The 12,336-nt window shown below is 39.3% G+C and overlaps 1 protein-coding gene across 1 annotated transcript in view; it reads left to right on the top strand.

The window, feature by feature from the left end:
• Window positions 1-223: 223 nt before the first annotated feature.
• The window catches only part of LOC134533132 (very long chain fatty acid elongase AAEL008004), a 139,388-nt gene continuing 127,275 nt past the window's right edge, over window positions 224-12,336 (top strand). Inside the window, exon 1 of the mRNA XM_063370413.1 lies at window positions 224-494. The gene's annotated coding sequence lies outside the window, so the exon portion shown is untranslated. The remainder of the gene's footprint in view (window positions 495-12,336) is intronic.

Genomic DNA, 12,336 nt, shown 5'->3' on the forward strand with positions numbered 1-12,336 from the left:
AAAGTACGAGTGTTCTAGGCCACAAACACGCAGAGAGGCAGAGAATGTGTTTGCAACAGGTAGTAGAATCAGGTGGGACCGCTCGGGACTGGCGCGCTGCTCTCGGGAGGGGGGATGGAGGGGAAGAAGCGCGAGCCAGTCGATGACGTATACAGCCGGTCGCGGCCTGAACATCGGAAAGAAGGAGGGGGGGGGATGTGGCTGGATGGAGGGGAAGTAGGGGAGACGCAGGTTTTAGCCGCGCTCCAACGGAACCGCTGGCTTCAGACGGGTTCGGGGACGCCGCCCATGAGGACCGGGTTTGGTGGAACTTCCGCAGGCTGTTCGTAGCTCTGATAGAGCTTGTTGAGTGCTCAGCGTCTCTGTTCGTGAGCCGCGCGTGCAGCAACGGGACTGTCGTGTTTCGAACAGTTGTGGTTGGATGGAACATTGCTGCGAGTGCTTCGCCCGCGGTCGCCTGCTCGCCTGTCTCTCCGGCCGCCGCCTCTTTCTCGGTAAGTGAGTTGCCCTGGTCTCCTTACTCGAGGCATTCACAGGTGCGTCGCCTGGCAGTCCAGGTTGCTGGTAGTGAGTTATTACTAACTATAACGGCTTTCGCCCTACAAAAGCTCCCGAGTAGTTTACACCTTTTTCTCTCTCTCTCTCCCACGTGGCACTACTGATCGTCACTAAGTTAGTGTAACCGAGCCGGCTTGTGTGCTTATATCTCGTAATACATGTTCCTCTTTTCATACGTCTGTCATTATCGCAAATATCACGCAGAATTTGTTGACTATTCTAATAGATTTCAAATTTACGTAATCCGCATGCTTTAATCTTATCGATATATGAAATATAGGATATATCACACGCGGGGTTTTCCGTATGATGCCTCATTCATGGGAGAGCGGTACTAGAGTGAAGTTTTTAAAGCAGATTTAAAATTTTAGAAATGCAAGTAAATTGAATGAATGTATGAATAAAGTTGATAATGAAATTATATATGAAACGTTGGTGAATACAAGAGCTTCGGTGGCATTTATCAGTTTTATGATTGTTAACTTTGGCTGGCAGCCACTTATGCATAGCAAAGTCGTACAATTTTAATGTTATTTTTATGAATTTATAAATTTATTTATTTTTCTAAACTCCTTTCCCTCTCGAAAAAAAATTCTGTATCCGCCACTAACCAGTACGGTTATTAAAGTGTTCGCCATTTTTTCATAAAACATTAAATATAACATAAGTAATTTCCTAAAATGGTGACTTTTAACTAGCTATAATTTTTAGAATCTTATTTATTATTTTTTCAGAAGAGCATATAGTTTACACGAATTTGAAACCGCTCCTTTTTTTCATGGTAGGTAAAGTGAATTTTTGGTTATGTTAGTTCGATACATTTAACCTCTTCGTGTATGAATGTAGTGTTAATCCCCTTTTAATTTTTTTATTCACAATTTAATTCTATGAATGGGAATATATATTTTAAACAAAAAATAGTTCTTACAAATTTCTGGAAATATCTTCGGGCCATTATGTACAAATCTTATAGTAAATATTTAATTTAGAAACTAAAAAAAAATTGTAGCATCATTGTTGACACTTTGAATGAAGAGGCTAAAATGGCTAAAATATCTTTAAAATAGTTTCGCTTCACAGAAAGCACAATTCCGAAGTTGCTCGAACGCAAATTTTTCGGACCTGTGAGTCCAAGGCTGTTAGAAAATTACAGTAAATGTTACCACTTTTCAGCGAAAAATTTAATTCAAACAAACGAAGAGTTCCATCATTTCAAATAACTAGATCTTCGTAGAACTACGACTTCCGAGGTTGTATGTTTCGTTCTAAACAAATGTGAACACGCACGTGGACAAAAGAGGTACCACTGTAGACTTCAACCAATTTTTTGAATGATTTGTTAATATACCAATAATTTTTTTATTTATTATTAATGTTCAAAGTAAGTTAACTTAGTGCCCTTTAAATTTACGAAGATGATCTCTGGTTAAACTTGCAACCTGCGTTCTTCGTGAAATGATTGTGACAAATTTAACCGTGCGCTAATCTCTTGCCCAGGCCACTCATTAGGGAAGTAATGGGGTCGCCGTTGTAGGGCAGTGAAGCAGACAGCCGAACGCTATCTGCCCGGCGATGTAAGTCTATTTTATTTGCTTGCCTACGAACGACACCACATTGTGAGTGGAGAGTTTAGGGTAAAAGTTCCGCATCTCGTATCCAAGCTTATCCCTTTATCCTGACATCCTTTATACATTGATCTTGTACTTGTACATGATGTTTGCTTTAATTTAGTAGGTACGAAGAAAGATCCTGGACATAAATAAAACTTGTGATATAATAAAGAAATATTATTCCTAAATGTATATGAAAGAAAATATTTGAACAAGTCACGTGGCATAAATTGTTATATTAGTTTTTTTTATGTCCAGAACTTTTCAGCGTTCTGAATTAAAAGAGCTATAGCATCAGTACATTCAGGATAATGCCATCAGGTTCAAGGGGATAAACTTGGATCCATGATAATGGAATAATTATCGAGTTTATTTAGTTAGTGTCATGTAGCGTGTTTGAAATTCGACTAGTTCTCAAAAGTTGTTGCCGACATATCCTTCTACCACTGTTTTGACGACTGTTCGTGTGTTTTGTCAGTATTCTTAAACACAAGCCATATTGCCATTAAGGAAAGGGCACCAATGATATTACTTTTCAGAACAATCGAATCCTAGACAAGTTTGCAGACCGCTTGGGTTGGGTCAAAACTAAACTCACGCACTCTCAAACTGTGTTGCCTTAGGATCTTTGTTTAAATTACTTGTGTATCCATTGGATATTTTGTCTAGGCCAATCTTACAAATTGTTGCTTGTACACTATTTACATAATCTTGTATGGTTTTGATGTTTTCTCAATAGATAGTCTTCAGTATCGATACTAAAGATATTGTTCGTGGCCGTGGGAAATATAGTAAGGCATAAAATATTTGTGTTTAGAGAGTTTTGTTTAAGAAAACATAACCTTTCCTGTTAAAATGACGTGAAGCAGTAAAGCTTACATGATAATGGTGAATCTATTTTGTTACTTTTCTCGTAATTATTAATTTTTTTGATAAATGTGTAAATGTTTTTTGTGTGAGCCTACGCTGCATGAATAAGGTCGGGGTTCGTTAGTTTTGTTTATATTCTCATGGTACATGGTAAATTAGATTTAATATTGACTTAAGACATTTTCTGGGGTATATTAAGGAATATATGGATACTGGAAAATCCAACTTTTGAAAATTAAGTTAAATGTTTTTTAATCATTTTTAGTAAAATAAATATTAGGAATTTGCTTGCAATATATGATATCCTCGCCAGTTTCCATTTATTCTTACCACGAAGTACTAATTTCCGTGTGAAATCTAACAAAAAATCTCCGTGTCGCAAATCGAGCAGTCTCACAATCTCACGTTTACGTTGAGATGTTTTTGAATGTACATACTTGGGAATTTTGTTACAGTAAGCAGAGTCGTTTCAATCTCATTGTTTTTTGTTCCCCCCCCCCCCTTTTCCCCCCTTATCTGTGTGAAGACATATACTAAGAGACGCGAAATGCGACCAGCCTGTCAAAACTCCATGGCGGAGCGGCGGGTTTTGTTGTCGCGTCGCCTTGGCAACGCGGGGGATGCTGCGTGACGTCATCGTGGCGTCCGGCCGGTGCCCGTCCCGTGTTTCAGCCGTGATGGTGGGGGAAGTGCTGACGAATCACTGACGCCCATTCCGTCCCGATCATGTTCGTCGCTAGTTCCGTGGAACTTCTATGGTCGGAACGTAAAACATTTGGGAGATTTCATACGTTTTCATTATTTTTAAAAACGGTCAGTTGCGATCGGATCACCTAGACAAACTAAAACTACTCTCCCTAACGAATTTTTTGTGAGTGTTTTTACGTGTATACCTCACCTAATCAAAACCATATTTAAAAAAAAAAAAATATTAAGAGGGTTGTAAAAGTCACATCGTGCATGAATAACGGGAATATAAAAACAATAATAGGTACAATGTGAACGACTTAACTATACGCTGTATTTACTATTTTGTGTACATTCAGGTCTCATTAATGAAAATATCTAATGAAAATATCAATCTGATTCTTTTAGTTTTCTGATGTCCTGGTCATTCATGCACGATGAGACCTTTTCAATCCTCTTAACGGACGTCAGTGTATCTCACTCCGTAGTGGCACTTCGAGCGGGCATGGATTTATAGGTAGGAAAGTAGGACACCATGTCGTTCAAATCATTCGTTCATTATCATGGACAACCGAACTTTAGATAGACTACTGACAATATAATCACGAGAAAAAAAAACAGTTCATAAAAATAATTAGCACACAAGTTCCACAAATTTAATTTAGTCTGATTTGTAGATTTGCGTACCATGCCTTGTATAATGGTACAAGTAATGATTCATATAACAATTCTGGAGAGAATATGGAAGGGGATAATTTAGGATCCTTACTATGACCAAAGAGGAAGAGGTTGTCATATCCTGCAAAGCAAAAATTGTGAACTAGTCTTTGTGTTCACCGGTGATGTGTATCTCACCTCGGTAACGAGCAAATTCATGTTTTCACTTGTTGCAAATAAACTCAATATACAAAGCTCAGACACGAAATTCAACGCAGAATTTCTTAAAATGATGCCGAGCGTTTTAAATAATAAAAAATTGTGTTTTCAGCCACATTTAAAACGTAGTTTCCGCACCCGCCACTAGAAATTCGCTGCAGGAGCGGTTACGTTGTCAACCTTATGATTCTATTTCCGTAGTGAAAGGTTAAACTGCATAAAAGCGAAAGAGAATTGAAAAATACTAACTTTCGGCTCAGGACCTGATTTTAGACGAGGAATCTTATGAAGATACTGCCCATCTTCCAAAATTCACTAAACAGTTAATACTTAAAAGTTTCCCTTTGTCTTTATGAACTTTGGTTCGTGCCATTTGCCACAGATGGCAGCACCGTGGTTACACGTTTCCGTTCCATTCACGGAATTACTCCTACCAAATGCCGTACGCCGAGAGCTAAGAGGTTTGCATACTAATAATAATAATAATAATAATTCGTTTGGAACAGTTGTATTTAGTTACGGGTTTCCCTTATGAGTGAAAACAGGTTTGAGTCCCCGAGTATTCCCGCCATTTGTTTCGCACCGCCGAGACAGGACTGCGGACTGCGGAGACGGCCGAACTGCTCGCTCAGCCGGAAGTAGAAACAACCCCCCCCCTCACCCCCCCCCCCCCCTCCCACCCCATCTTCCCACTGCCCGGGCGATAACCCAGCCATCGTCAGCACCTGACGTGCGCGAAAATGAAGCTGTCGCGATATACGCGTCAGCAGCTCCCGGTACCACACTCCAGATTTTAGTTTTTTTAATACAAATTTTCTCACATTTTCCGTCGTTCACATTCAAAGCTTGGGTCTGTCTACACGCCATGTCGATCGTCTCTTTTTATGACGTTACTTTGTTTCATAAATATTTTTAACTGCTTTTTAGTAGGCGAAGCTGCACTTGACCACATATGTAAATTAACTATTTTTTTGCGTGAGTTAAATGTGATTGTGATGTGGAAGTGTAAAATTACCTAACTATTTTTTTGAGTGTATGCATTATAAAGCTTTGATATAAACAGGATAAAGTAATAAGTTAGTGTTTTTGATGCGGAACTGTACCAAAACCAAAATATATTTGTGTTGTGAAAATATCTGAATCCTAAAACTCTAATGTAAGTTGCAGTTTCTTTAGCATATGCCACATATCGTATTTATTAGTTATTGTACAACAAAATTACATTAACAGAATTGTTGCAAGATATGTATGGTGTATGAGCAGTTGGCCTCGAAAAGAGTGATACTGGCCTTCACAGCATTCTGTCGAGCAGGTAGTTCTCCCCCCTCGCCCCCCCCCCCAAATAGTTTTGATGACTCATTAAATCTTAAACCAACAACCGTTTACCGTTTCCCTTCCACAAAAAAAAACTCAAGACTTTAGATTTGAGTGTCCAACCAAGGATTCTTGGGGGGGGGGGGGGGGTCCTAACCCGGAAAATATAATTTAAATTAGTCTATCAAAATCGTTTTTGAATGCAAATATAACACACTCTTTTAAGAGAATAATTGTACTTTGGAAGCAGTTGATAACTTTTTTTTTCTTATAACCCTCCCCCAAATGTTGCAGGATGGCGCAACTCGCGCCGTACAATTTACCCCCCTCCCCCCCCCCCCCTTGTGGGCGGCACCGCTGCTGAGTGACCACTCCCTCCCCCCTCCCCTACGGACACAGGACAGTCGCGTGCCGACAGACCGAGGCGTGTGCTGGAGGCGCGGCTATAAGTGGCGAGAGGAGTGACCCCCGCGCAGCTGGTGGTTGGTCGGCGCGAGGGTTCAAGGTCGCCGCCGTCCATCCTGCGCTTATTCTTAGCGCCCCCCCTTCCTTACCCCTCCTCCTGCATCCTCCTGTTGGTTCCGATGCTCGCAATTCCCTGTCGCATTGTCTGCTTGGCGGGGTCACAGGGGTTACGTGAGCAGGCACGATTATCGTCGAGTAACTTTCCTTCGAAGGAGTTGGTGTTACGCCGAAAGAAAAAGTCGATCGTCCTTGGATTGTCTTTAATTAAATAAGAGCCCTTAAAAGTCCTCTCATTCGCTTTCACCAAATATCCTTAAAAATATATCCTAAATGTAATACTCTACAAATATTGGGTAAATGCGGGTATTTTATTGTTCTTTGGTTTCCGACTTGGCAGAAAACACCACTTTGCGCAGTGTAATCGGGGAATTGGGGCCGCGTGATTACATTTTATGTGTAAAAAAAACCTTTTTGAATTCGTATTTTTTATCCGTCTTTTAAACTAAAAAGGGCGCTTTTTACTGTCTTACTTCAAACTTACGACGTAAATGTCAAGTAAATGTGAAGGCTACAAGTTTCAGATACACTCTGCTTGGGTTAGTTTTGTGGTCCGGAGATAATACTGAAAAACAGTGGATTATCTGTTAGAATTGAGTTAACCAACGAAATCAATGTTTGTACGTTAACTATTTATATTTAACATTGTTATTTTCTTGAGAGATATGTAATATTAATTTTTTTTCCCCTCTTGATAGTCACGAAGGCGATGAAATAAATTAAGGCGGTCTTAAAAACTCCTTAATTTTTGATTGGCCAAGAGGGTGCGAACAATGAGTCAAATTTTTATCTCCAGCTTATACTTGGCAATAGAGTTGGAGAGGAAAAATTAGGGGAAACATGGCTTCCAATTTTGTCTACCAAGTAAAGTTATACAGATAACTTATAATATGGCTTAAATCATGTCACACTTGCAAAGTGAATTTATGATCTGAACTTTTTCAAAGCTTTTAATTTTAATCCTTTTAAAATCAAATTTGCTTGACGGATTATTTGGACTTTTTGTCATTTTTAATCTTTTAGAACATAATTTAATTTAATGTTCAATTATTTTTAAGTTACGGACTATCCTTCGCTTTTCTCATACAAAATAATATCGTATAAGATTTTAATACTAACGTTATCTGAATTAACTTCTACCTTTATAACGTCTTAATCGCCCATGTTTGCTTTTCGCCATTTTAAAAATACCTTGTGACGGAAACTGACTTCTTTTCCGGTTTTGCTTGGCACGATTCTGATTATCTGATTCTATCCAACATATTTTATAACCCGTCCTGTATGCAAGATATGTTATGGATAACTCAAATTATCCAACTTGTCGGTGACCGACATAACCCTCCGACATTATTTGACAAAACATACTGGAAGGTGTTGGGGGCGCAAGTTATATAGTGTGATAGGGTGTTGGCTGAGAACCGGGAAATAGCAGGTATTTCCCGATGACCGAAAATGGTGTCTGTATAGGGCAAGGTCAGTTTTATCCGGTATTTAATGGTTCGGCACCGATGGAGCCGATTCCGGCAGTTTGCCTTGGCCGATAGTTTCCGTTACTGGGCTGCCAGTCTTTAGTTTGCTCACAGTTTGCCCTTCATTTTAATTTCAGTACAGAGTTTCCTTGTTTCTAACAGGTTACTATTCAGAAGTACGTTTCCGTAATGATTTTTGAATAAAACCATCACACATCTGTTTTTTCTTATTATTATAGAGCAGCTTTTTATATTTTTTTAAAACACTATTGTATGTTGTATTAATTTTGACATCCCCGTTAAATTGATTGAATTTTGATAAACCTATAAAATCCCTAATCCGGCATGTCCACGTCAAGAGGTCGTCACTACCTAATTTTTAATTAAAGACATAACATTTTGAAAAAAAAAAATTGTCTGCGAGAGCTGTGTTTTTACAAATATTATGCCCAGATTTTACTTACCAAAATGCCAATTTCTCATATAAAAGAAAGGGAAAGTGTTGAGGTTTGGATACTAAAAATAAATAAAATATTCGAAATGACATGTTTGACATATTTTAATCATTGTGATTATTCCTTATCATTTAAACGATGTCGACCCCTGCACTAAGCAGATGCATTTCCCGTGGACGTGACCCTGTGCTGTGCAGTGATCCTCTTGATGGCTCGTCACTGCTCTCGGGGATCGCCGTGTGCCGTCCTGCATAGCGCAGAGTACCCGCACCGCAGGAAAATCCAGAGATGAAGATACTCTTGTTATATTGTAAAAAAAAAGTTGATTTTCTTTTCCTTATGTACTCCCCAAGAACTCACTTCGGCACAACACCTCTGTGGAAGGATAAAAAAAAAATGTATAAAAACTGAAACACCAGTAGAGCTTATAAATTCGTAAAAAGAAAAAAAAAACTTTAAATTCAATCTAATGACATTAACAAATTCGTGCGTGAAACAATGCTTTTTTTTTTAATTCCATCTAATGAAATTGACACAATTTTGGTGCGTAAAAAACACTTACTATAAAAAAAAATCTTAAGGTGTTGACACAAACGTAATTTTAATCGGAAAATAAGGTTTACCAAACTGAAAGACGGGCAGCATGAAATATTGGAGTCTGGCGCAACATGTTTGTTTTGCAAGGATTACGCAAGAATGAGGTCCCACCTGTGACGCAAACCAATGTATCTAAATGCGCTGGCTTGGTGTTTCTCATGTTTGACATCCTCAAATCAGAACTAGGTGTCGCAATATTACAATTTTTAAATAGCCATTTACTCCAATCACGGGTCTCTCAATGTAATTTCTGCAACTGAAGAGGGGGTGGGTGCCTTACCACTGGCAGTGGCCAGTTGCTTTTCAGTTGTTATATTGTACACATTCATCGTAAATGGCCTATATTATTTACCAAGCCATGAAGGGAAAAAGGGGGAGATGTAAATTCAACCTATCAGGAGTCATCGCAATGACGTAAACAGGAAATCGAGTGCACATTATGTGCAAACTACGTCTTGCAGTCTTCAATACGGCGTCGGTTAATTTATGGGTCGTGAAGTATACCTACGCATGAGCGGTATTGGAACAGTCTCAACTGCTGCTCGACTCAAGCCAGAATATTATCAAAAAGGTGCGATGTTTCGTGAACAGCCGGTATCCGCCCAGGGCCCCGCGCCCGCCCTTTTCATTTTCCCTGCTTTTCCATCGCAAACATATCCGTAAATGGAAAATGACCAGTTAAAATTTTCTTAAACATGTATTTTAACGTAATAATCATTTTTATTTTTAATTTAAAAAAAAATTAGCAATTTTTTTTAACTTACCTGAGTATAATTCTTCCGTTTCCAGGAAACTATAAATATTTCTTGAGATAAATCATTAAAGTCATCGTCAAAATTTAAGTTCAAAGTTAGCTTATAAACATTATTTCAAAGAAATAATTTTTTTTTGATCCGCTGAAACACAGCCGGGGGGTTATCCCATACCCCGAGGCCCTCTGGTGAGGCCCTTCTCAAATATAGAAGAACCCCATAAAAGAAAATATTCCACCCCCCCCCCCCCCCCCCACCCCCATCTTTCCCGCGGCATATTCTATGGCCGTCACCGCCGCAAGCAATCGCAATCTGCCAAGTGCGGCTGGCCAGTTAGGGAATAAACCGCGTGTACTTTCATCGACACGGCTCTTACTGCCAGGGCGTTACGTCTCGTCCGGAGCCTGAAGGTGGGTTTACGATTGAAATCATTAAGAATTATGAACTCGACCTGCCCGCCGACGAGAACACGGTTAAGCAACACCGCGCAATTCCAGATTATGGTTGAACTAGAGGTCGGTTAAAGTCCAGCCAGAGAAAACTCACTGGTGAGAATGCAGTGTGTTTATATTGCCGTCTGCACTTTAAAATGCATTTCGGTTAGGAATCTTTGCCGATTGACAATTTGTCCGACATTAATTTTTAATCCATGATGGAATTGGTTATGTACCTACTTCAAATACCAGAAACATGGCTGCGATTGAACCTAAAATTGTCAAAATTTCACGTCGTAACCTAGGATTCGTACACAAATCACACATATTTAAATATAATATAAATACTGTTCTATGTAATACTGTCTATTCCAAGCCACCGTCAGATGACTATACAGTTAGAATCATATTCATGATTTGTAAGTACATTTTTTGTAGACTCGTATAGTATCCAAAATTAACCAGAAAAACTTACTAATAATCAGTTGTCGAAAACAAAAATGGTATGCGATCAAAGTTTTTTTTTAAATTTTAATTTCAGTGTTCTAAGTATCATAGTTTATTGACGTGATGCCAATAATTTTGTATTTACCACTCCTTTCGTAATATATGATAACTTTCTTTCCCCAAGGGAATATTATGTGCCAACAAAATACATTCTGCTATGCTTTGATTGGTGCTTCCCATAATTCCTAAGAAAAATTATAATATATACCAGTATATGTTAATTTTTAAGTCAATATATGAATCGCACACGACAAGTACACGACAGTCAAACAATTCCAGTAGTATACCTAGTCATATATATGTACACGACTATTTCTTAATGCTTGATTTTCAATCGTAAACCCATTAGGTCTATCGCACAGATGATACATTTTTAAGGTCGCCGTTAGTAACGCTCATTAGTTACTCAAATTACATCTGTTCAACTTTCTGTTCGCAAATATTATTTTAGTTTTATTAGTAGAAATGTACGAATTATTCGTTTATCGGAGTTTCAAACTAGTTCGGTATGTTCTAGAGCATACCCCATGTTCGTGACTGGCCAAGACGTCCATTACAAACTCGTCATGTTTGTATTGAATTTTTCGAAAAGAATATACCTACTATAGCAGTGCGTTTTCGAGTTTTTTTTTTTAACACCTTCGCCTGCATGCAATATTAATATAAATGACCAATATGCAATGCTGGAAGCTCAGTGTAGGTTTTAGCCACAACTGTGTTATCAGATAGTGAACGTTTTTACTTTTACAATATACTAATTAAATATACACTGGAAACTAAATCATTCTTGGTACATATCACATGATTAAATATTTTAATAAAAGTCTAAGATAATTTAAGAGAACAGTATTCATTTAGCAGTAAGGTTGGTTTAGGCATATTTGTCTACGCAGCACCCAGTAGCTGTCCTTCACCCCCGCCCCTTCTTTCGTCAGAGAGAACCGCCACCTTGCAATGCATTGTAAATTTTTTTACGTTCTGTCATGTAACGGGATGTTTTATGCATGGGTGCAGCGTAGTTTTCCACGGGAAGCGCTTGCTGACGTGAGACTGTGGGTTTCCTTCTTGCCTGTTGCCGGCAGCTTTCTGTGCCCGGGACGGGGGTTCGGTGCGAACTGCCGTGTGGCGAAGTGACACTTTCCTGTTCGCTGTGGCGGGATGCTTTCGCCTGGCGACCCTCTCCCTGTGAGGTTGGCACCTTGCACAGTCCATGCGAAGGATCGCCGTCGACCTGTGAATTGTATTTCTATGCGAGTTTCTTTATCATCTGCTGGTCCAATGAAATGCTTTTTTTGCACCACCTTGAGGGACCCGTTAGTTTTGGGGTTTATTTGTGTTCGTGGTGTGGGATAAGTAGCTACTAGGCGAACGTTGATGCTTCTAGAGCGGCGTCTCCTATTCAGTGTAAGTCTGCACTGGGGCGCAGTCTTCTCGTCGTGCGAAGGCAAACTGAGATTTGCGCGGTAACCATAGGCGTGCGCAGGACTTCAGTAGTGGTGGTGCCAGATTACACAACAGCCCTGTCATTCACGGACCCCGAGCCTAAAGCGGGGGGTCCGGGGGTCCTCCCCCGGAAAAATTTGGATTTGAAAGTGTAAAATGGTGCTATTTAAGGTGTTTCCGAACAAAAACATTAAATACACAGATGTAAAAATTTTAACATTTTTTATGACAAATTATGGCTT

Source organism: Bacillus rossius, chromosome 6, assembly GCF_032445375.1.
Source record: "Bacillus rossius redtenbacheri isolate Brsri chromosome 6, Brsri_v3, whole genome shotgun sequence".
NCBI lineage: Eukaryota > Metazoa > Arthropoda > Insecta > Phasmatodea > Bacillidae > Bacillus > Bacillus rossius.